The sequence below is a fragment of the Macrobrachium rosenbergii genome, chromosome 37 (assembly GCF_040412425.1).
Source record: "Macrobrachium rosenbergii isolate ZJJX-2024 chromosome 37, ASM4041242v1, whole genome shotgun sequence".
In the NCBI taxonomy this organism is placed as follows: Eukaryota; Metazoa; Arthropoda; class Malacostraca; order Decapoda; family Palaemonidae; genus Macrobrachium; species Macrobrachium rosenbergii.
In genome coordinates this window covers 229,354-255,340 of record NC_089777.1, presented here as the reverse complement: position 1 = coordinate 255,340, position 25,987 = coordinate 229,354, and the positions used below count along the sequence as shown (strand labels likewise).

The window sequence follows — 25,987 nt, the reverse complement described above, 5'->3', positions numbered from 1 at the left end:
GGAACAGATTTGGAGGTTATTAAATGAAACTCGACTTTTCTTAACCTAACTTATTACCCTAATACTACAATGGCCATAAAAAAACTTATGATTCATAAATCTCAATCTACCGAACAGGAACTTGCCTAACCTTATCACTATAGTTCATCAAAATTTATTGTACTCGGTCTTAATCCTGTAGTTCCCACGCCCTTCTATGAAAAGACCCTTAACCAAATATTACCACAGCCACCTAAAAGAACTCTAACCTAATTCAAGAACACTAATCTTCTCATCGACCTTAATCCACAGTCCTCCCACAACTATCACTAAAACCCCAGTACTTCAGGTTTCTCCCACCTATGGTCTTTGAGTCTTCTCCTTCAGATTGGGAGTCAGCTAGCTCAACATCAGCCAGTTTAGGATTTCGTCACTATCCATCTTCACACTGGAGAGATCAACACCTAGTTTTGTTCCTTTCCAACTGGTGGCAAACTTTATTTGCTGCAGGTGTGTCGAGATCAGCACCCTTTGGGGTTTAGTGTCGTATATGGAGGAACAGGGAGAAGAGCAGCCTTACCAAATGGTTTTGTTTCTGCAATCTGGCAGCTTTGTGTTGTCTCCCTATGTTCCTTATCAGTTCTGTGCTTTATCCCTTCCTCTATTTTCAACTACTCTGTTAATTTTCTTTCTTTGATTCCTTTCTTCTTATCAGGTAAGGTGAAGGGGAGCTCCTCACTCTGTTAACCCACTAAGCAAACTGCAAGTAAAAAAAGAAAAATAAAAGATTAATCAGCCATACACAAACACCCACACAAAAAGCAAATATAATAAAAAAAGAAAAATCAAATAGTAATTCATACAAACCAACTTTTTCATACTAAAGGGAGGAATGTAAAGACTGGGATAACAAAAACTGAAATAATTTGAGGTCACATTTAGCTAAATTGGAAAGAGACAGGCAAAGGAAGGCGGCTTTTAGAGCCGATAAAAGTGAGACTTTAGCTGGCCAGAATTCTACCAAGTCTTCGGATGATATTGTTCCTCTTGTGTCTGAGCCTGTGTCTATCATGTCCCCCATTCCCAGTCCTCTGACTCAACCACCCTCTCCTTTACCTGGCTCCCACACTTCCGAACCCAATCCCATTGCCTGCCTCGAGTCGAGATTTGAACAGAAATTTAATCTGATATTGTGTAATGTGGCCCAGTTGGGGTCTTCAGTGAGAGTCCTAATGGACAAGATAAGTGATAAAAGTGCAAGTGAAGTGTTGGTGGAGGCGGTGGCTGCTTGTCCCACTGATTCTCTTAGGCAAAAGTCACTCTCATACTCCCCTAGACTTGGGAAGTCATACTGGTAGCCCAAGGGAGGTCAGTGAGGTCTGCCCACGGGTAGTCGCCCCTTCAGTCGGACCTGTTGTTGCATCCCAGGTTGCAAGAGAGAGCCATTGGAAAGGTATCTCTATGGAAGTGCATCGTCTTTCTTCTAGTTCTGAGGAGTCCAGTCCCAGGCGCCAGTGGCGTTTTACGGACGAATCATGGCCACTGAAAGGGCATGCAGTAGATGTGTCATGCTCTCCTCTGGTGCCCTGCAAAAGGTTCGCTCCTAATTGTCCAAGAATCTGTCATCTTTTGAGCATCCAGCAGTTCCTCCCATTAGTGTCCGAGCGCCCACTAGTGCCTGAGAGCATACACCCGAGAGCATCCGAGCGCCCAATAGCACCCAACTGTCCAGTGTCAGCTTTTGAGCGTGTGGCGCCAGATCCAGTGTTTGCGGTGCCAGCTACCAAGTGCCCGCCACCACCGTCTGTACAACTGCCTCCTCCTCTTCAGACACCTGCCTCAGGTACTCAGACGCCTGCCTCAGGTACTCAGCCGCCCGCAGTTGTTGATCCATCGTTGGCTCCCATGGAATGCCAACTGGACAGTATTTTGAGCTTGCTCAAGAAGGCTCCATCGACACTTCAACCTCCAGCAGACTTGTCTTTGTCCCTGGTGTCATTGGATGTGGAAGAGGAAGTAGACCAGGACACTCCTCCTCCATCTTATGCTGCCATGCTGAGATTTTTGCTCACTAGTTTTCTGATTTCTCCTCGCCAGCAGAACCAGCTTCAGCATTTTTAATGAGCAACCAGCCTGTCGACTCCAGTAGGCTTCCTAATATGGTGCTTTCTTCCTCAGCGAGGAAAGTCATAACTGACGTTGAGGGTTGGCTCTCTGAGAAGAGAGCAGGGGAGGGCCTCCTTCAGTTTTCCTCCTTCCAGGCTGTCTCGAAGGAGGTACTTATCATATGCCATGGGAGAAGCTCCTTCCTTGGGAGTCTCAGCCTTATCAGGGTGCCATGGATTGATTAGCTCCTTCCATTGGGAGTCTCAGCCTCCATCTTATGCTGCCATGCTGAGATTTTTGCTCACTAGTTTTCTGATTTGACTTCTCTGCAGGCTGATTTTTTGATTAATCCTGAAGGTCTAATATGGTGCTTTTGCATTTGAGGGTTGGCTCAAAGTGGTGTTTTCCTCCTTCCACAACAGAACTGGACCATCTCCTCAAGAACCTTTTTAAAGTTTTTAAAGTCCTGAGTTTCTTGGAATGGTCTTTGGGAGCCCTTCCACATAAAAATTAAGGACTGCAGATTTACCCGAGGATTGTGTCGCAGACTGGCTTGGTTCTCTCTCCTACAGGTAAGAGCTTTACAGATGGCTCACAGGAGTTGGCCTCTCTTTGCTGTGGGGGTGCTCAAGAAGAGAGAGCTTTGGTATTCATACACCACCAAGAGGGTTACTTCTTTGCGGAAGTTGGCGCTTCTCTTCTCTCCCCTTGACCATCTACACCTGTTTCCACAATCCACAGTACAAGAAATCATGTCGGACCTTCAAAAGAAGTCAACACAGTACCTCTTGGCCCAGTCTACTAGATGCCCTAAGGAGATGACCGCCTTTGGCGCCAAGACGGTCTCTCCTCTCCAGCCACAGCCCTTTCGTAGTAGCAGACAAAGGGCTTACTCCAGACCTCGCTTGAACTTCTGCTGCTCATCTCGAGCTGTTAAAAAGTCCTCCTCCAAGCCCTCTGAGGGGATCCATCCGCCACCCAAAACCTGTTTTAGATCCTCTCATGAGGGGATCTGTCTATTAAGGATCACCCCAATTTTTTGGCACCGTAAGTGGATTTATGCCATTAACGGAGCTGTAAGTGCTATTTATTCCCAATATAATTATGATGCTTCGGGTTACAGTGAGTTTGGCTTATGATGTGCCACCAGGAACTGAACTCCTGCTGTAAGCTGGGGACTGCCTGTATAAAGCTAGTTTTGATGTCATTTTGAAGCTGAATACCTTTACTTTATTGAAGTATGATAAAGAATTGAAAATTGAGTAAAGACAGAATGACAATGTTTAATAAAAATTATGGGTTGGTGATTTTGGGAAATAACATCATGAGAATTTCAAGTGATTTATTTACCTATGAAATGAGATTTGTTTGAGGCCTGCTCAACAAAGTTACTGGTCTGTCTCTAGTGTATGAGCATCCAGTTTCATTACCATGAGCTCTAAATTTTCCCATAGCAGACAACAGACTGTCCCCGAATTACGATGGACCTGATCTTACAATGCTAAGAATTCTTAATTTTTGTTTCAATTTTATAAACTTTCTTGATAAGTACGTTTTTATTGCCAGTTATCATTTTTATTATTTTACCTTGTGTAACTAGATTGTGTGAGCTGAAATAAAGAATATAGTATTATTACTACTATTATTATTAAGATTTGAATTACACCAAAATCCAACCTACATGAAACTGTAGAAACAGATCTCCATCATAACTCAGAGAATGCGTGTAACTAGATTTTGAGAGCTGAAATAAAGAATATAGTATTACTATTATTATTATTATTATTATTATTAAGATTTGAATTACACCGAAATCCAACCTACAAGAAGCTGTAGAAACAGGTCTCCGTCATAACTCAGAGAATGCCTGTACTTTCACTTTCTAAATACCTTTCCAATTTTCAACAAGTATTATAAGGCTACTGTACCTAAATACCTTTCCAATTTTCAACAAGTATTATAAGGCTACTGTACTTTGCTATTCTCATACCCCTCTCAACCCACTGTAGCTGACTAACTACTGAGGACAGACACTACCCTCCTTACGAACATTCAGAAATATGAACAAATGTGACTGTAAATTAAAACTGTGTTCTGTAAGAAACAGCTGTATTATCATCACAATTTATTTAGGGTTTATGTATCATTTGTATTAATAAATTACTGTGCTCTATAAAATACAGTATTGTATATAGTGTATAGTAGTGTATTGTGTTTTGCGATAAAAAATGTTCAGTACCCTATTGACTTTTATCAAACTCTATGTAAATAGGCATGAAGACCTTCAAATAGGCGTGAAGGCCAACATACAAACAATTCAAGATATGAATGGTGATTTGGAATGTGACTCATTCATATGTATGTAGGGAGGGAGGGCAGTGTCTATGCTTGATTTATTGCTTGGAGTAACAGAGGAGCGGTGGATTTCATCATAATACATATATTTCAATGTGTCAGTTTAAATAAGACATCACGGTGAATGCAGTTTTAACTAGCCTAAGATTATCAGGTATTGTTATTGTAACTGCTTGGAGAACTGAACATGAATTTTTTTATTGCCACTTTCATTAGTAAGGAACAATTACATAATATAAGTTTTTTCTTTTCTCTCAGAGGGACAAATATCCCCCAAGAATTGTTTATTGGAAGTAGAGCCGTTGGAAGGCCTACTGATACAGTCTATGTGTGCGTGCGCTCCAGACTCTCCCCTTGATATTAGGTAAGTGTTTCTTTTTCACTTGTTTTGAATTGCATATATTTGCCCATGTATCTTTTAACATAAATATTTAACCTGATATTTTTCAGATAAGGACAAATGAATTCTTAGTTGGTAAATGTTTTTATTTATATGGATAAGAAATTAAAGTGATGATGATTTTTTGAAATGTATGAGAACGAATTTCCATTATCAAACTTGTTTATTATGAACCCACTAATCACAATTGGTATTACTTGGAAAATAGCCCTCCAGTATTACCAACTTGTTCGATCTTGAAAGAAAGACAAAGCCCCACAATGCAATGCATACACCAACCCTTAACAATACAGTATTCCCTCAAGGGTGCATTCTTCTGTGCTTCATTGTTTGTGTTCAATGAATTGAGTTGCTCTTTCACTTTTAGCTATACAGCACAGTATTTTGCTTTTTGTATTGTTCCATCCATGTTCATTTGTTCCTTCATTAAATTTTGCTTATTCTTTATGATGATGATGATGATGGTTTGTAGTGATTTGTTCATTTTTTGGCTTTATTATTGTGTTTTGCCTTCTGGGCTGGTAGCATCACTTGCCCCTGAGTGGTGCTGTGAGTACTTGTACTGTCTTCCATTTGCTTCCATAAGTAATTTTATTTAGTCTTCCATTTTCAGCATTGCTCATTGAGTTCTCATAATAGGCTGGTTTCATATTACTGTGGTATTGGATAGACTTCAATAGTATTTGCTAGTAGTTGCAATTTTTATTTTATGCACTGTATTCTTGCTTGATTCTCATCAGTGAGTTACTATTTATACCTGTTTTCTGGTTCTGGGGTTATTTTGAAAAATGACAATATTACATTCATATTCACGCTTGTGTTCAAGGTTCTTTTGATTATGCCAGTACTGCTTAGAAAGTGTTTTTTAAAATTTTTTCTTACCTTGAATTGTGATAATTCTTCATTGCTTGTGCTTGTTAGAGTTGGGCAACAGTATTTTGCTAAGTGTGGGAATTGGTGTGTTGATTAACAGTTTTTTTTATACTATGCTTCCTGGTTGTCAAGCCTTGCTGTCAAATGCAGTTAAGACTAGTATTGCAATACACTCCCTGAACACCTGAATTAGCCCCTGGTCACCTTCCAGCCCGAACTACATCCCCATAGCTTTTACCCACTACGTGGGTAATTAACTATCAGCGTTACAAACGCTTACAGGAAAATCTTGTCAAATGAGTTACCTGAAGTACCGTTGGCAACACTGCTACAAGTCCCAGCCGAGAGAGGCCGAGATCCCCAATGCTTTTTGTTCGCCATGGTGTGTGGGTGTGTCCCACATCAGGCAAACTTTTGGTCATTTAGCCCAGCCCCCATCTAAGAATTTGGACATAAGATCACGATTTGGACTGTTTTCAACTCTTTCATCTGGATGGATACTTTATTGATAGGATTTGGAACTTCTCTCCCGATTTTGACTTTGGGATCGGTACTTTGGACTCATTTGGATAAGTCAAACAAGAAGACGTCACCATCTGCTAGCGCCGATGCTTCCACTTTGTTTACATCTTCGACGACAGAGCCTTCTTCTGCTGGAGATGCTGACACTCATCAGCCCTACACGTCCTGCAACCGTAGGATGGGCACCCTCAAACACGATCGACATTCTGTTGGTATTTTATGTAGGAAGATACAGTATAGTATCAGTCAGATAGACGGCGAGTCTTGGTCAGTAGATCAGATGAAAGAAAGAATTATTCAAAAAGTTAGAGGACAAGTTACTAGCTGAGTATGTCTAGTCTATTTTTCTAGCTTTATGACTAAATTAACAGAAACTAGAGATAAGGATAGTAGTAATAGTGTTGTAGATACTAATCGTTCTTTTTCAGTCCCCCTGCCTGTTCCAGAACCAGCCCTAACGGGTGGCGGGGGTCATGGAGAACCACAAACCTCCAAGGTAGGATCTGCCGGCCCCCCCGGGGCGGAGCAGGCAGTCAATAAACTGCTTATCGACACTGAAAATGGCTTACTCTCACTGAAAATCTGGTTAACGACTCCGTTAGCCAAGCGTAAGTTCTAAGGTGGATTTAGAATTAGGAATCACTCAGAAGGGTAGGAATTCTAATTTAGGAATTATTCAGGAAAAGTAGTTGAACATGGTCGTCTTTGGGTTCAGGTTTGGTTGGGGTCGCTAATGTTTAGATCTCTCATTTAGATCAGTCGTCGGTTTTATTTCCTGCTTTGTGCTCTGTGCAACAAAGGTTTCCATATCTGTGGAGGGTCGTTCAGATTTGGTTTCTGATGTATCTGGTTCTGAATTTTTGTTTTTCCTTGAATACTCCTCCTTCGAAGGTTCCTTTTCCTTCAGCTTCGAAGGTTCCTTTTCCTTCAGGGGCTAAAATTTTCTTTTGTCTTGCGATGGTGGTAATTCTGGCGATCGAGTTTTTCCAATATTCATGATCATGTCTTAAAGAAATTTCTGATTTGAGGTCTATCAAGATTATCAGGGGCGGGGGGGAACAGAACCAGTCTATTTTCTTTGAAATCTATGGCCTCTTTGGACGCTAAGGAATTTTTCCTGTTTTTTCCCCATTTCCTTCTAAGCCTTCTTCCGTTGCCTTCTCAATCTTCTTTTTCGGTCCGCTCTTCGCAGTCTTTGTTGCTCATCCTGTTTTCTTGGCTTTTAACTCAGCAGAGCAAAGGCTTTCTTGGTTCAACCTTGTATTTTAGAGCTTCAGTGGCTCCCTCTCTCTCTTTGGGGTTAAGGGAAGGGGTACTTTTAACGGATCCGTTGTCTTTATCACCTTTTGCGAATCCTATAGTTTTCTCAGGCATCCGATCTAGTCGCTTCTCAGGTGTTTGTGGAAGTGTCAGCAACTCCTTATTTTCATTCTTTACGGGTTCCTAACCGTAATGTATCCTCTGCGATTCGTGCGGATGCTACGGCAGTTGGCGGTTCGCTTGTGCCAGCGTTCAGTGCATCAGCACCAATAGTTTCCTCAGCCTTTCCATTCTCCAGGATAGCTGGTAATTTGCCTTCCTCTGTTACCTTCGGTTCGGTACCTTGTAACTTCCCCTTCGAAACTCCTTTGAGTTTGGTCCGGATGGAACCTTTCCATCTGTCCAACGTCGGCGTTAGGTGCCTCGGTGATTACTTCGAGTGTGGCTTCTTCCTTCTTCCCTCCTTTGGCTTCTTTCTCAACTTTCTGGCAGGTTTCTCTGTCCCTCCGTCTAAGCATCCATGTAGGTTCGGGGTTGATTCCGGGTCTTCAGCTCTGGATTCCCTTTCTCGTGTGGTTTTGATACATCTGGATTTGAGTGGTTCAGGTGTTGTGGCCTCTTTGCTGTCAGGAGTGGGCGTTGTCCGCCCAGGTGTGGCCGGCCCAGGTGTTGCGTCATCCTTGTTAGGTGGTGTATTAAGTTTGACGTTAGTACTGTGAAGTTAGGCAGATCCAGTGGACAGGTTTGGTTTCTTCAACCTCTTCTGCGCAGAAATCAGTGGCAACGTGCGGCGAAGAACTCGAAGGTCCTGCACACTCAACTTCTCCTCCATACATGAGAGGCTACAGTAGCCACATGGGAGGTTCTTCGTACCCCTCCATACATGAGAGTGCTTTGATTAGCCACATGGGAGGTTCATCGTACCCCTCCATACATGAGAGTGCTTTGATTAGCCACATGGGAGGTTCTTTGTTCTCCACTAATCATGGGAGGCTGTGATTAGCCACATGGTAGGTTGGTTTTTTATTTTGCTAATCTCTATCCATGAGGAGGTTTGAATACCACAAGGGTTAGCTCGACTCAGACAGTACCTAGACATGAGACTGACATTGGGGGTACTCTCTCTACAGACATTCTCACCTGCTGAGTGGGATAACCAGGTGAGGATACATTCATTGATTAGTCACATGGGAGGTTCATCGCACCCCTCCATACATGAGAGTGCTTTGATTAGCCACATGGGAGGTTCTTTCTCGTTCTCCACTAATCATGGGAGGCTGTGATTAGCCACATGATAGGTTGGTTTTTTATTTTGCTAATCTCTATCCATGAGGAGGTTTGAATACCACAAGAGGTAGCTCGACTCAGACAGTACCTAGACATGAGACTGACGTTGGGGGTACTCTCTCTACAGACATTCTCACCTGCTGAGTGGGATAACCAGGTGAGGATACATTCATTGATTAGCCACATGGGAGGTTCGTCGTTCTCCACTAATCATGGGAGGCTGTGATTAGCCACATGGTAGGTTGGGTTTTTATTTTGCTCACCTGCCGAGTGGGATAACCAGGTGAGGATATATTTATTTATACAGAGTAGGAGAATAATGAGTTACCTGCTTTCCCTGTTGGCAGGCTGGGCTGAATTAGATTGATCCCACCTCCACTAAATGTTGTTAATCGGTCGAATTCAGGTGTTCATGGAGTGTATTGTAATATGAAGTTTTCATAATATAAAACTAATATTGTAATACTTACCTGGACACCTGAATGATTCCCACCCTCCTCCCCACTTCAATTTGAATAGTGGATAATGCAATTGGGGATCTTGGCCTCACTCGTCCGGGACTTGCAGCAGTGTTGCCAATGGTACTTCAGGTAACTCATTTGACACGATTTTCCTGTAAGCGTTGGTAACGCTGACAGTTAATTACCCACTTAGTGGGTAAAAGCTATGGGGATGTAGTTTGGGCTGGTAGGTGACCAGGAGCTAATTCAAGTGTTCAGGTAAGTATTACAATATTAGCTTTATTATGAAAACTTCATTTTTCTGGTTAGACTCAGAGTGTCCTCTCTCCTGTTGAAGATAATCCTCTGTAGAGGTCCTTTTCAAAGGGTTGCTCAGCCATCTTTGGGAGGTACAGGTAGTCCCTGGTTATCGGCGATCTGGTTTTACGGCGCTTATGTAGCGCTGAAAGGTTTTCATCACATCGTCAGAACGGAACCCCCGCCAATAACCCGGGACTGCCTGTATTTCTTTTATCCTTGACTGCCTTGGCATCTGGTGTTGCCCTATCTTCTTTAGTGTCTCCAACCCTCCTTTGCTCTTATGTTGGAGTTCGTGAAGGTTATGACTTATTCGTTTGTGAACTGATTAGAGGTGGTGGTGTTGTCTCTGTTAACTCTCTGGCTTATTGGTGATGGATGTACTGTAGATGTCGTCCAAGTTCAACTCCTTGACTTACTGATGATGGATGTAAATGTCATCGCCCAAAAAAAGTAATAAATTTGAATAAAATACTGTTTTTCAGTCTATGCATGTCATTTGTTTCCCTGTGTAGAGGGGTGATGAAAATTGACACACAAAAGCTAGTGACTTAAGCTTACATCTTGCGCAGTGCCCCACAAAATGTTGATTTTGCTTAGTCTTGGCACTATTATTAATGGATAAGCATCTGCTTTCACCTCTCATATAAAAAGTGCCATATCTCTGTTATTCATGAAACATTTTTTTCATTGTTATTCGTGATCCTTTTTTATTTATTTATTTATTTTTTTTTTTCTCAATTATTCTTCAATCATTGCAGGTATAAGAGAACTTGTCAACAATTACAAGTACAAAGGGTAAGAGCGCTGAAGTGGGTGTAATTTCAGGGAAGATAATGCTGCTTATGATGGGGTGAATGTTGGTGCCTCCACCTATGCAAGTGAACAGTATATTTCATCACTTACATAATGTCAAAAATGCAAGCTGACCCCCAATATGCAAGAAAAGCTTCTTGAGGTGTTGTTTGAAGATGAAACAGAAAGTGAAACAAGTGAATATGAATATGAATTGGAAGAGCCGGATGAGTGAAGAAGAGATGGATTGAAGTTGAGGAATTTGATTATGTCAGGGGTTGAATAGAGAGGAGAAGGGAGTGAAGGTCTTGATGAATTAGTGTTGATGACAATGAGTTGCATACTTGTTGTCACCAGTACTAATTTCACATTCATCATGACCTTCACTCCCTCCTCTCTATTCAGCCCTTGACACAATCAAATCCCTCATCTCCAATTCATCTCTTCTTCACTCATCTGGCTCTTCCAATTCATATTCAATTGCTTCACTTTCTGTTCCCGCTTGATGTGGGACCACCTTGATGTGGTGAGGAGGCTCTTGAACCCCAGGAATTTGTTCCTGGGTTTGAGTCAAAGCGTCTCATATATTATTACACATTTCTTTGGTTCTTTGGACTAATTTTGTGGAATTTTCCACTTTTGCTAAAGTTCATTGGGCCTGTTAAATAGGAAAATATATCATAGCTGGGATTGGGTTTATATCCTAAGCTAAATAGTGAGAACTGTGGTAGGATCATCAACTACCTAATAATGTTGGAACTTGAGAGATATCAGATTGATATCTCAAGGGCGGAACTATTCTGCGGGCCTGGTCCCTGGGCTCCAGGGGGGCCTTGCTCTGAGGATAGGACTCTTGGTATTCTATCCGGTTTGCCCATGATACAATTAGGGTGGGGATGATTGTATTCTTGTAATACTACTCTTGGTCCTAGCAAGCAGGTTTGGCTTACACTTGGGCCACTCTAATCATATTGTGCCATCCCCTTTGGGGTAGGGTAGCGGGTGGACATTTGGGAGTCGGCTCTCACTTGTGCCGTCAGTGAAAGAATAAACTCCATGAAAGGCTAATGATATCTTTTTAAAGTATTCAGGTTTATTATTTTTTTTTCTATTCGATCTTTATGAATAATAACAATAAAGAGTCGAGCACCCCTGTGCCCTCTGATGATACTTTTGTGGCACAGAAGATGACCTCTGCACCCACCTTGTAGATTGAAAATTCTCCAAATTTGATGACTCATGTGAGAAAAAGATATCCCTGTAAAAAAAAGACCTGGCATTATTGCAATGGAACCATTCTCCTTTGAGCCAGATGTTTCTGTGCCTGTGTCCCCATCAAAAAGAGGAACAAAAAACAGTTCAAACTTTTCAACTATGGGCCCTTTGGAGCTTAAAAGAATAAACAAAAGAAAATATAGACCTGGCTCAACCTTGGTTCACTTTGATTCACTTTTTGGTCAAGGTTTTTGAATTTACAAGCTGACCAAGATATATCCTTATTAAAACTGGAAAATTACTTGTTGAACTGATGCCCATCGCAAGAGGTGAGCATAAGACAAATTAAAAAAAGAGAATGATTGGTTGAAACAACCAGAATCCAGTCAGAAAATTATCAAAACATGAAAAACATACAGAACATAAATATAAGCGTTACAAGGCATGATACCATGAACAGTGTACAAGGCACAGTGATATTACCAAATCTAGAAGAAGAAATACAAAACAATTCAATGTTTCTAGATTCATTACAGAAAATATACAACAGTGTTGATGGGTGTGAACTATATGAGGTCCCAAGCAGGAAAGACAAAAATGAATCTATCAAAATAGCAAAAATAAAATGAAAATTAAAGTAATGGGATTAAACAGGGAACTAAGACCTTATGTTCCCAGACCCATACAATGCAAGAACTGTTGCAAATTAAATGCAGAAATTTACCCAGATGTGCCTATTGCAGTTTGCAAGAACATAAAACGTGATGGGACTGTGTCCAACCAAAATGCATAAATTGTGGCCCAGAACATCATGCCCGATCTAAAACGTGCATTCTATATTTACAATACTGAACTTAAATTACTACAAGAACGAACTGTAATGTCGATCAGGAAAGCAAATTTAGAAATATCAAAAACAAACAAGACCCAAACTGAAATGAATGCCAATAAAAATAAAGAAATATCACTGAAAAAAATACATGATCAAAAGAACTCTAATATGGAGATTTCATACAACAATGACATTATCACAGTGGACAATAGATTTACCTCCTTACCAGAAATAGATACAAATATTGACATAAAGGCGAAGAAGAATTAAAATGACAAGAATGTGACAAAATGGATAACACGACTCTGAAAAGGCAACTAGATAAGACCCCACCTAATTCCACCAAGCAAAGCTGTAAAAAGATAAATAACCCACCAATCTCACCAAAAGCTAAAGTTCAGAAACAGAACACTAAATCAAAGATTCCACTGTCTCCCATAGTAACAATAATACCTCTAGGAGCAGAATTACAAAATTCAGATGAAATGGAAAACCAAAACTTGGATAACTACAGTACAGTATGATGAAAGCAAAGAAATTCACCCATCACCGATTATAGGTACCACAAGAAAAACCAAGAAGGAACAACAAATGAATGAACATGAAGATACATGTGGTTGTAGTAAATGCTTCGTAGCAGTGTACCACAGAAATAAAACTATAACTAAAGAAAGCCCAACCAACACCATCAGAAATTTCACGAGGTATAGGAATAAGGAAAAAACAAACGTCAAATCTCATGAAGAAGGTTGCATATGTATTGAACATTTAGAATATTACAAAGAAAAACATATCAGTGTTGTAGATAATATTCTAAAGAAAATCAAAATGGAAAAGTTAAATCAAGATAGTAAAAATGGAACAGTTAACGAAAGTCAAATTAAAACAACAAAAAATTATTCAAGCCCTACAAAAATACAAATTAACATAAAAATTTTTTTAAAAATATCAGCTTAAATAATAAAAATTTTAAAAAAATATCAGCTTAAATAATTTAGAGAGTAATTTGACCACTCATATTACACCATTCAATTGTTATATAATTCAATGGAGTATAAATGGATTATTAACAAGAATGCACTTAGGAGAAGTCAAACGACTTACAAGCGATTACGAACCAATGGTTATATGTATATACAACACGCAGGAAAACTTGTTCCAAATATCTACTAGCCACAACATCAAAGGAAAATGAAAATAATTTAGGAACAGCAATATATGTCCATAATAAAATGATAGACGGCAAAGTAGATATAGATTACACTGAATTACAAATTTCAGCAATAACTGAAAACAGAAAATACATGTAATAAGTTTGATATGATTAACTCATACAACCAGCCTAATAAAAAGTATGATTTAAACATAATACAGAAAATTATAAGAGTTTAAAAATCCCATATTAATTGTGGGAGATTTCAGTGCATATGATCCAGTATGGGACTATAACACTATTACACTGGATAAAGATGGAGAAAAAAATAGAAAACTTGATGAAGCCTAATAATCTCTCGTCTGAACGACAACAAAGTAAATATGTAATGCTCTAAAACCCATGGAACATTTTCCTCAATAGATGTCACTCTTGTTCACCAAATACAGTTGACAAACTAGATTGGAATACTTGTGAAGACTCCAACTCAAGTGATCATTTTCCCCTAATAATATCCTTATTAAATAATAAACCAAAACCATACTCTCCACATTATAGCATGCAAAAAGCAGATTGGGACATTTTTAACTTGCATACCAGAAATATACCGCCAATGATTATTTGAGAATTCACAGTGAAACAAACGAATTCTTCATATCTTTCATTAAAAGGGCAGCAGACAATGCTATTCATTCTAAACCAAATAAAGTCCCCTGGTGGTCAGATGATCTATCTGGATTAGTACGAGAAAAACACTCTCTAGCAAGAAAGTTAGATACTCTAAACAGAAGATTCAGTAAAATAAATAAATCAAAAGCATAATTGGAAGAAAATACATTAAAAATGACAATTGTACTATTAGAATTAGATGTATTAAACCCTTTATGTAATTAAATATCAGCTAAATTTAGAAAGGAAGTCATACGAGGTAAAATAGTATCTTGGAGGTCCTATGTATCAGAAATAACAAGCAAAACATCCATTCAAAAAGTATGGGAAAATTCCAAAAAATAAATTGGAACAAACATTAGACACCCAGACAAGCTATATTGGATAATGGTAAAAAAAATTTTAGATCCCTTTGAAATTAGTAACATACTTCGGGAAAGTTTTGCCAAAATAAGCAGTGACCAAATTTGGACAAACATTTAAAAAAAGTAAAGAATAAAGCAGAATCTGTAGTACTTAATATTGAGACAGGAAGATATATATTATAATAAATTCAATATGGAAGAGTTGGAATATGCTGTCTTGAATAGCAATAAATCTTCTCCTGGAGGTGATAATATTTGCTTTGAAATGATTTGCCACCTAGCACCTTTGGCAAAATCATACTTATTAAAACTACAATCATTTATGGCTCAGAAACTTGTTTCCAGATGAATGGCAAAATGCCATAATAATTCCTATAGTGAAACCTGGAAGAGATCCTCCTGTGCAAGTTGTTGGAGGAAATGGTAAATGCATGACTTACATGGCACATATGTGAAAATAAAATTTTAACTCCTTCCCAGTTTTGCTCACAATGTAATTGATCTACATTAGATTCTCTATCTGATTTGGAAGACCACATATGTAGAGGATTTGAGAGAAAGCAAATCACAGTAACTGTCTTTTTTGACATCCAAAAGGCATATGGCACTGCATGGAGGTATGTAATATTAAAATCATTACATAGTAATAACATACGCAGCCATCTTCCTAAGTTTATTAAAAACTTTATGACTGATCACACTTTCCAGGTGAGAGTACATAATGTTTATTCCAAGACATTTCCACTTGAAAATGGAGTTCCACATTGGAGAGTCCTTAGTGGTACTCTGTTTACATTAGCAATTAATGATATCAGGAACATGCTACCGGTCAGAATTAAAGTAACCTGTATATGGATGATATTGCCATATATTATACAGCATCACACATAAGGCATGCAGAACGAATGATAATAAAACCATAATAAAAATAGATGAATGGACCTCATCTGTAGGCTTTAGATTTTCCATAGAAAAATCTCAAGCTGTCATGCTGTATAAAAATAAAATTGGAAAAAAGGTGAAGAATTGAATTGAAAATCAGAAACCATAATATACCAATTGGCCAAACTGGAAAATTTTTAGGATTAACATATTTGATGCACACCTGAATTGGAAAGCCCATATAACTTACATAAAATCAAAATGCAAAAGGGCGCTAAGTCTAATTAAAAAACTGTCACACAGAAATTGGGGAGCAGATAGACATACTCTTTACTATACTGTATAAAGCAACAGTATTATCAATCATTGACTACGGAAGTGAAATATATGGCTCAGTGTCAGAAGCAGCATTGAAAATATTAGGTCCAATTCACAATGAAGGACTGAGAATATGCACAGGAGCATTTAGATCCTCACCAATCTCCTCAGTACAAGTCAAATGTAGCGAACTACCAGTTTTCCTCCATAGAGAGTTGATAACAGTGAAAAGTGCATTGAGAATCAAGACAAGTAATTCACCAACAAAAAATCTCTTTGATCTAAGGGATATATTTATAAACAATCATCCACTTCCTTTCCCAATTAGAGCTAATAGATTGTTTGAGTCACTGAACATAGATTTACAAGTACCTTCAACAGTGAAGTTACCACCCCACTGGACCATGAATAAAATAAGGACTTGCACACAGTTGGAATATTTATCAAAAAGTTCCTCATATACCCCAGAGCACCATAGACAAAAAAACCATAGATCATGTAAGACAAAAAAAAGTTCACATTACGCAATTTGTGCAGATGGGTCTAGATCACAACATGGAGCAGGATATGCAGCTGTATCCCAGAACAAGTCATATCAGTTATCTTTGTCTGATAATACTTTAGTCTTCACAGCAGAGTTGTGTACAATTGCAGTAGCCATCAAAGTTATGAAGCAAATGTCATTCAATAATTTTGTGATTTTTAGCAACTCAAGAGCCGCTATAGAAGCTGTTCAAGGTTACTACTCAAAAAATAATATTGTACAGAAAATTAAATATGAACTACACATATTGTATAATAATGGAAATATGAACTACGCATATTGTATAATAATGGAAAAAATATTGAAATACTGTATGTTGAATAATAAAGGAAATGAAGAAGCTGATAAAGCATCTAAAGAAGCAGTCCACATGGCAAGAGCAAATGTAAAAATCCCAGTTAGTGATTACATTAGAGACATAAAAACAATCATTGTAAATGAATGGCAAAATGTATGGAACGAAGAATCTATAAACAATAAACTGAAACATAAAATCCAGTGTTGGAAAATGGAGTTCATCATGTCATAGAAAGAGATGCACATAAGTAATTCTGACACATCTGCGAATAGGCCATACTCATTTGACACATGGACAATTGATGAACAGTCCACATGGCCCTCCTCCCGAATACCATACCCAGAATGCAAGACAGCATTGCTTTGTCATGTCTTTGATCAGCTAATGCCCAGCAGGAAGATAGAAATGTTGCTATGTATACTTCAGGAGTGGCAAAGAGAGAGAGACATCATATCAGTCTAGCAAATGCAAGTTGATACTTTGTATTAGGTGGGGCTGTTTCAAGAGGCACTACACCCTCCAGGGTACTGGTCAACTCCCCCTCCAGTAGGAAGGGGACATGGCCAGCTACTGTAGGTGCCCTTTTGCAGTTTCATTCAGCTGTTGCATTGAAACATTTTTTTGGCTGCATTGACTTGCTTATTAATGGTACATCTAGTTCGTTTTGCAAGCATGGCTTGAAGGAATTGCATGAACCAGCAGCCACGACAATGATAATTTTTAGTGAGTGTTAAATGTTTTTTGTACAAATGTAACATGCATATATTTATGTATAATGAGAGAGGGGGGGATGCTTGGCTGAGTGCCACTTGTTTTATAGAAAACATGGTGCTACTCGTAATTCATATTTTCATAATACCTCTTGTTATAATTACACTTATATATATGTAACTTACCAAGTAATTACATAGCATGTGTTTCTAACTTGCGCAACAACTAAAAATTTTTAAATTCATGGTACTGTACCATTCAATTGATTGTTTTAGTGTAGGTGACTAGGTCCCGCCCTTTATCGGGGGAGGAAGGGTACAACACCGCTGAATAGCGTCAGTCCGTTTCTGCTGCTTAACAACTGTAGTTCAGTTGTCACAGCAGCTATTGTTTCAAGATTGGTCGCCAGATGGTTGCTCTTTATCTCTGTTTGGTGAGGTATTCCGAACTTTTAGTAGCATTTATACTATTTTCAAGTAGCCTAGGCGTCATTAAACTCAGCATTAGCGAAATATTTCCCGATTTTGACTTTTCACGATGATGTCCAACACTAGCTCTTCTAGTATCTGGTTTTGCAGCAAAGGCTGCAGAACTTGACTTATGAAAGCATCTTATGACTCCTACACAATCTGTACTAATTGTAGGGGACAAACTTGCTGTATTGATTTGACATGTATCGAGTGTAGGGATGAGGCTCAGTGTATGTAGGTGGAAAACTTTGAAATCTCACTTAGGAAGTTAGAACAAGACAGGAAGAGGAAAGCGGTTCTTAGAGCCGAGGCTAGGAATGTAGCTAATGTAGATTTTTCTCGTAAATCGGCAAATACCAATTTACCTGTTCTGTCTCCCTCTCCTACTCCTATTTCCCCTTTGACCAGTCCTCTACCTATTGAACCTACTCCTTCACCTGGCCCCCATGCTTCCGAGCCTAACACCATTGCTAGCCTAGAAGCCCGTGTTGATATGAAGTTTGGGCTCAGTGTTTTGACTATGGAACAGTTAAAGTGCTTATGAATCAGGCTAGTATTAAAAGTGCAAGTGTTAGTGGAGGAGGTGTCTACACGTCCTGCTGGTGCCCCTAGACCAAGGTCACTGCCAGGCTCCCATGCACCAGGGAGAAGGCATACTGGTAGTCCAAGGGAGGTCGGTGGGGTTTGCCCACAGGTAGGTGCGCCCTTAACCGAGCCTGTTGAATGGTCCCAGGACTCAGTGGACAGCCATTGGAAAGGCATCTGTAAGGAAGTGCACGGCCTTTCTTCTAGTTCTTTAGACTCCGATTCGGACGAGGCGCTGAGGGCGCTTTTACGAGATCTCTCATCCTCAAGAGGCGCGTAACAGTTGCCAACCATGCTTCCCCGTCTCCTTGCAAACGTGCAAAGCATAATGAGCACAGTCCTCGGCTTTCCTTTAGTTTTTGGGCTAGCCCTAAACGATCTTCGCCCCATCGACAGTATTCGCCGCCCAAGTGCCCGACCTTCTCATGGAAGCGCCCATCCTCATCTGATAAGCGCCCAACGGATTCAGAATATTTAGCTGCTTCCGAGTGCCCAGCACCCATCGGCTGCCCAGCACTAACCAATTGCTTAGTACCTGCTGAGCGCACAGCGCCAACTTTTGCTCACCTGGTGCCAACACCTGTTCATCTGGCGCCAAACTCAAATCTTCCAGCATCGCTCCCCGAGCACCCAACCAATTGCCTGGCGCCCTCTCTACCATTGATTCCTTTGTCCGCCATCGGTCCCACACAGCATACTTCATTGATGGATCCCATTCAGCGCCATTTGGACGAAATTATGAACCTCTTGCAGAAAAATCAAGCAGTAATACAGGATCCTCCTGACTTGGTGCCTTCACTGATTTCTTCAGAGGAAGAGGTATTAGACCGGCCTCCTCCTTCCATTCCCTTCTCCAACCTTCCTAGGAATTTTTTGGTCGCCTTTCCGTCCTTTTTCTCACCTGCAACTCTGGCTTCCCCTGCCTCTGCCATCCATATGAGGAACCAGCCTGTTGATGTCTCCAGGCTTCCTGAGATGGTCTTGTCTTCCTCATCCAGGGAAGCCTTGAGGGAAATGGACTTCTGGCTCTTGGACAAGAGAGAGGAGGGCAAAGCGGCCCTCTGCACTCCACCCGCCTGTCTTGGTTCTAAGAGATACCAAGTGTATGCTACAGGAGAGGCTCCCTCCTTAGGAGTTGCTGCGTCTTCCCAGGGGAACTTCTCCTTTGTGAGTGACTTAATAAGTGGTCAGCCTTTGCTTCAGCTAAGGTTATGTTCTCGACTACTAAGCTTGACCACATCATCAAGAATATGTTTTAATTTTTTGAGATCCTAAGCTTTTTGGACTGGACCGTGGGAGTACTGGCAAAGAAAATCGAAGACTGCGAGGATATGTCAGAGAACTTGTCTGCAGACTGGCTGGGGATTTTATCCTGAGCGGTCCAAAGGAGGAAAAAGAAGTGCTGACTTCCAAGATGTGGTCACACCTTTGGTAAAAGAACACCAAAGTTCACGTTTCTACAGTATAAATGGATTCAGCAAGTAAAGTATTAGTTTCATTACCAATACCTTTACCTTAAATACAGCTGTAATAGCCTATTTGACTTTTGCAAATGGATACTGTGAGTGTAATACCTAGCCTAGGTCAGAAGTTCATGCTTACACATCTTGTTTATCATGTATGATAATACAATATGGCAACAACTGATAGAGAAGTTGCCATATAGAAATACAATGGTCGTAAAATCGATGTAGGCTATGGGTAAACACAGGTAGGCCACCTACCTACTGGATTGTGGCATTTACAAGAGAGAAAAAAAAGGGGTTACAATTTTTTTCAGTGTATTTCCAATATGCTATTTGTTTACAAATATGGGGAAAATAGATAATCACCTTTTGCATCAAGTTTTCAGTTTAAAGTGTGATGGTGGGTGTTTATAAGCATATTGAATGTTTACAGCTGTATGTTATTGATAAGATTAGGTGAGGAAGGGTACGAAGTTGCCCTTGAATACTTGGATATATCACTCGCCCTGATTTGTATTCCACATTATCCCAACAGCCCTTGGCTCTGTTAATCTGGATAATCGAAGGATTACTGTACTTTAATATTTTATAATATTGGGATCACTTTTGCAAAATGATCATTATCATTGGGAATGTGTAATTGTGTGGTGTACCCTATTATGTTCTATAATAATGATTTTTTTTCAGAAATAGGCAGTTTAATAGCAACCGGCATCGTAAACTTCAGCCATTCAGGACTTCGTGACTTGAACAAGCCACCCACCTCAAAAATACGACATCATCCCATTGCTTACTGGCACTTGGTAAGGCACTAAGGATCATGCTTTTTTCCTCTCTCATTGGGTGGAGGCTTCAGAGTGCACCTGTTTATTTGCTCCAAACTAAATTAGTAGGCCTTCATGTCTGATGCTTGCTCATTTTTTTCCCTTTCTCCAGTTAGAATTGCCTTTTAGATGACAATCCCATTGCAGTCTTGAATGTTTCTAGACATTTATAAAGCACAGAGAAGAGTGAGGTTAGATGGCATGCCTTCTCACCCATAGAATTTGGCTGGCTGAAGTGGTCGAGAGGGTTAAAAGTGTGAAGTCAGGTTCTGATCTTAGTGTTGGACCTGATTTCTAAAGATTGATGACCCTCAAGGCATTAAGAACATTGCACATGTTTAGTTATAGCTCTAGGACAACCTATTAGGGGTAGTGCCCCTGTTATTTGTCTTTATAGTGGGAAATTATCGGGACAAATTTTATTAAGCATAATGTCTGATGACAAAATAACACCTGTTGACAACCATTGCATGGAAATGGAAAATTTGAACACTTTCATTTCAAGTAAATTTTGTCATAAAGATCTGTCACCACTAAAACTTGAAAATGTCTAATTAACAAGAAATGTTTTTCGACAAACAAATGAAGATGAGAAACTAAATCCAACAACATGATTGGTTCAGTGAAACTACAATTCATCAGACTAAAAACTACTACTTGTTAATTATGAAAATCAGTTATGTAGATCAGTTACAACAGTGAACAAACATTCAGGGCACAGTAGTTTTCCCAAATAATGAAGAAGAAAATGAGCCAATCAGTGCAGGCTTAGTACTTGACTCTCATAAAAAGAAAGATTAAAAAAAAAAACAGACAGACCTAAGGAATACATACCTTCCTAATTTTATAAAAACAGAAGGTAATATCAATAAAGATAGTAAAATTTGAATTTATTAGACAAATATTATTACAAATTTAAAATACTTAAGGGGAGCGCACGCCTATATAGAAATAATGCTCCGATTTTTATGAAATTTTTATATGTTATACATATATATAAGGTGATATTCCAGAAAAAATTTGAGTGATCGAATGATTATTTTGGATTTAAAAAAAATTTAAAAAATTAAAAATGTATCTCCTCCTCCATTTTTAGAGCTTTGCAATGCGGCTTCATACACAGAAAGTATATCATAGTAGGAAAAAAATCATGGGAAGAGTTTTTCTATTTTTCATTTTTTTTTTCTTTGGATGGAGGCGAGGGGGATATTTTCCCCCAAATTTGTATAATTTGATTATCGCGGGTTCCTCGTCAACCAAAGAAAAAATCTAGCCCCAAAAACATATTCGTCTTTCTTTCATCTTTCCAATGGTATATTTAACTTTAAAAATGGCCTAAAAATAAAAAAGTAGTTAGCGTTTGAAGTGCAAAAAAGTGAAAACTGAGAAATACGACCATAAAGGTCAACAAGTGTTTTTTTTTGGCACTTGTGGAAAAAACTTATCTGAGAGCATTAATTTGGTTGATTTCTGGCTCCAGGTCCCCCCCCCCCTTTATAAAAAGGGGGTATTATTTGCTCGAGGCGAGGGTATCATCAAGTACCACCTGACTCGTTGCCTGGTTTGAAACTAAGAAACTAAAAGTTTAGTAGCTACCAGGCTGATATTCTTGACTCATTTTCAGTCGCTTTTTTCACTTGTTTGGTCTTTTTGGTCTGTGGAGTTTGATTTTCAAGCCTTTTCGTCTCTCAAGTGAAGAACTTCTATACTTTCACTTTTGCCAAACAGTTGTGTTAGTAAGTTGAATTTCTCATAGGCGAAGTTGTGTACAATTTCCTCAATATTTATCTCACTCAATTGATGGTGCTGAGATTTTCCATTGCTAATTCGCTTTGCTGGGGCACTAACTGTAAACCTACACGATTGGCACTCATTAAAATATCAGTATTCCATCTATTGGCAGAGACTTCAACCTGAACTTTACCCTTGTAATTTCCTACCTTGCATCTAATACCCGACACTATTTTATCTAACTGAGATCTAGATATAATTAACTTGTCATCATAAACTCCCTTTTCATCATCCTTTATTCATTTCATCAACTGTGAGCGTATTTTTGAAGGTGACAGTATATAGATTGTATTTAGAGGTACTGGATGTAAAAAAAAAACGGCAAAAACCGCAAATAGCAAAAAAATTGCTGAGTAAAAAGTTGCCCACCACCTACTTTCAACGTTTGGGGGCAACTGACTCGGCACCTTGTCTCTTACCACGCATTCACCAAGGAACAAGCCATTGTTGTTGCCAGACGCTGCCAGACGTAGGAGATAAGGTGATATAAAAATCAAAATAATTAATAAATTAGGCAAATAAAGGAAAAAATGACAATAGTCATTAGGAGCCAAATGTCAGCCCTACCTCACCGTGTGGGGGGGCGGAGGCCCAAAACCCCATCAATTTTAATATTTTGAAAAAATGCTTTGGTCACGCGATAACGAAGGCATTGCTCATGTCTTACGGCCATTTAACCATTTTTTTTTTATTTAAAAAATATTCATAAAAAATTGAAGAGTGCGCTCCCCTTAAACAACATAGAGAACTCCAACCGTACATTAATTAACCCACCAGGTAAAACTGCTCGAGGTATGGATACATAAAAAAGGCCTATCTAATTACAGTATGGATTTGGTGGATTAATGACCACACAATCAGGTGGTGTCGTTGAACTAAAAAATGTGTTGAAGTGACAGTCAGTGCCATCATGCAAGATCGAAAATATTTTCATGTTATATATGTGTAAAACAGAACTCAAAATATTACAAGAGAATAGGAGTGACTACCAAGGAAGCAGTATTAGATTGAAAGTAAAGGGTTTTAGTGACCAATCCAGAAAATTATCATAGATAATGGCAACAAATGAAAACATTTGGAAGAGATAATAAACAGTGAATAATAGTAAAATAATGCACTGAACCAAAAAAAATTGTACAAACTAAGGGCAGATAAAAACTTAATAGGATATGTATTTACATATCCTTAGTACCATACAGTTAAAGGATGCTACAAACCATATAAAATTGATGAGATGAGCATGAAGAAAATTGTAATAAAACGTCTAATAAAAGTTCTCTTTAACAGATCTTGACCACCCACCAACCCCCAAATAAAGACAGAAATACTGACAACTAAGATAAAAAATATATGAAAAACCAAAATATACGGATGATGAAATTACTAGGCTCAGTCCCTATTCTCGGGAACATAAGGGTACAAAGGACAAGAACTACATAAACCTGAAATGATGAAAAGACAAAAGGTAGAAGAAAGAAAACAAATAAAAAGAAGCTATGAATTTACCTTTTATCTCCTCAAATAATAGTAAAACCAATGGAAGCAGATATCCAAAACACACAAGACGCAGACGAGAACCATACCCTAGATAAGAATGATTGTCACGGCAGATTAGATTACTCCATCACCCGTAATTGGTACAACAGGAGCAAATGAGACAAATATACTGTATGAAACACATGTGGATGTAATGAATGCTTCATTGAATTGTGCAATAAGAACAAAAACATAAAAGATAGTTTAAGCATTATAAGAAATTTATGAAATATAGAAAATAAGAAACCACTGATTGAAATACCCATGAAAATGTTGCATGTCCTTTGAACACTTATTATATTACAAAGAAAAACAGGTGAATGTCTTGAGTGAATTACTAGAAAAAGTTGATAATACAAAAAACAAAATTAACACTTGACCACTTATACATGTTTTCAGTAGCTGTATTATACAATGGAAAATAAATGGTCTACAGCCCAGACTACATCAAGGAGAAATATGGTTGTTATTAAAAGAAAATATGAACCAATGAAATGTTTACTTGTCAACCAAACAGTGTCAACAGTAGGTAAATATGCCTTAGCATCTACGTTAGAGAGGAAGAAGGAAAATTAGGTAGAGCCATATACAGGTATTATCCTACTTACGGTGGGGTTAGGTTCCAAAAAACCCATCGTTTGTTCAAAAAAACATATCTAAAATATAGCCTAAGCCTACAGTAGGGTATTCAGTACCATCTATACATAAATGATAGCCTAGCCTACAGTATAAAGTATATTCTATAAATATAACGGTTTAGTGATTATTAATATCAGCTAATTCTGGAGGTTCATGCAGATTGACTTATAATAATTCAATACTCTTTTTCACTAAACAATGAAATAATGTTAATGGTATCATAAAAGCATTACCACTTGGTGATATGATTACAGGACAGGTATTGTCCTAATTAAAATGGAGTTATGTTCCAAAAACCCTGTTGTATATTGAAAAAACATATCTTGAATTTAGCCTAGCCTACACTAGGGTATTCAGTACCATCTATACACATATGATAGCCTAGCCTACGGTATACAGTAAACTAATTCTGAAGGTTCATGCAGATTGACTTATGATAATTCAGTATAAAGAGAAATTAGATAACACAAGAATTAGCCCAGGCTTCACTATGGTATACAGTATACATAGACAGTAGCCTACCCTACAGTATACAGTGTAGTACTCTATACACACACGGAATAGTAATTATTATCAGCTAATTGAAAGCAGATTGACTTATGATAATTGAGTACAAAAAGAAATTGAATAACACAAACAAGAATCAGATGTGTACTGTAAGGGGTACTCCTCAAGATTCAGTTCGTCGTTGGCATACTTGAATGGTGATGGCCACGTAGTAATTAAAAACTGGAAGAGGAGGGGATAATAAAGCAGAAAATTTGAGTTTTAAAGAGTGTACTGTATATACTCGCCTATCATGCGACTTTTAAAGACCTAATTTTGAAGCTAATTTATGGAGGTCGCATAATACACGAGATATAAAATTAGCGTATGTAGTGTTCACTTATTGGTATAGTGTTATACAAACATCGAACACTGTATGCATCTTTTCCATGGATCTTTTAATAAGTTATGCTTTACTTCACTGTATCCAATAATATTGTATGAATTCTCATATTTTATTATAGAATACAAACAAGCGCTCAATGTTTTGGTTTAGAAATTAGCTGATGGCGATTACAAGGTAAGTTTATTTCGCTGTGTTTAACTTCATTCAGAGCGAATTTTCTTGCTTCTAGTTAGCATAAATGACTCTCTAGATACTCTGTTTATATGGGACAAGGTTATTTTTCATTATACAAATTATGACTTAAATACATCGTGTTGTGAACTGAATTTATATTTTTTATAATGGGGGGCCATGTTTTTTGTGTAAAAAATCAACAGATTCCGTTTGCTATTTTCACTTGATTTCATCATAATATGAGCTTTACATAATTATCTGTCATCAGTGTGAAAGCAAAGTAAAATG

At 38.6% G+C, this 25,987-nt stretch overlaps 1 protein-coding gene across 9 annotated transcripts in view; it reads left to right on the top strand.

Moving 5' to 3' along the window:
- eIF5 (eukaryotic translation initiation factor 5) overlaps positions 1–25,987 on the top strand; it is a 228,662-nt gene that overhangs the window by 76,623 nt on the left and 126,052 nt on the right. For 8 of the 9 annotated variants that reach the window (XM_067081260.1, XM_067081259.1, XM_067081262.1 and 5 more), the window contains 2 exons: positions 4,699–4,804; positions 20,531–20,646. The gene's annotated coding sequence lies outside the window, so the exon portion shown is untranslated. The remainder of the gene's footprint in view (positions 1–4,698; positions 4,805–20,530; positions 20,647–25,987) is intronic. The other variant, XM_067081265.1, reaches the window with a different exon arrangement.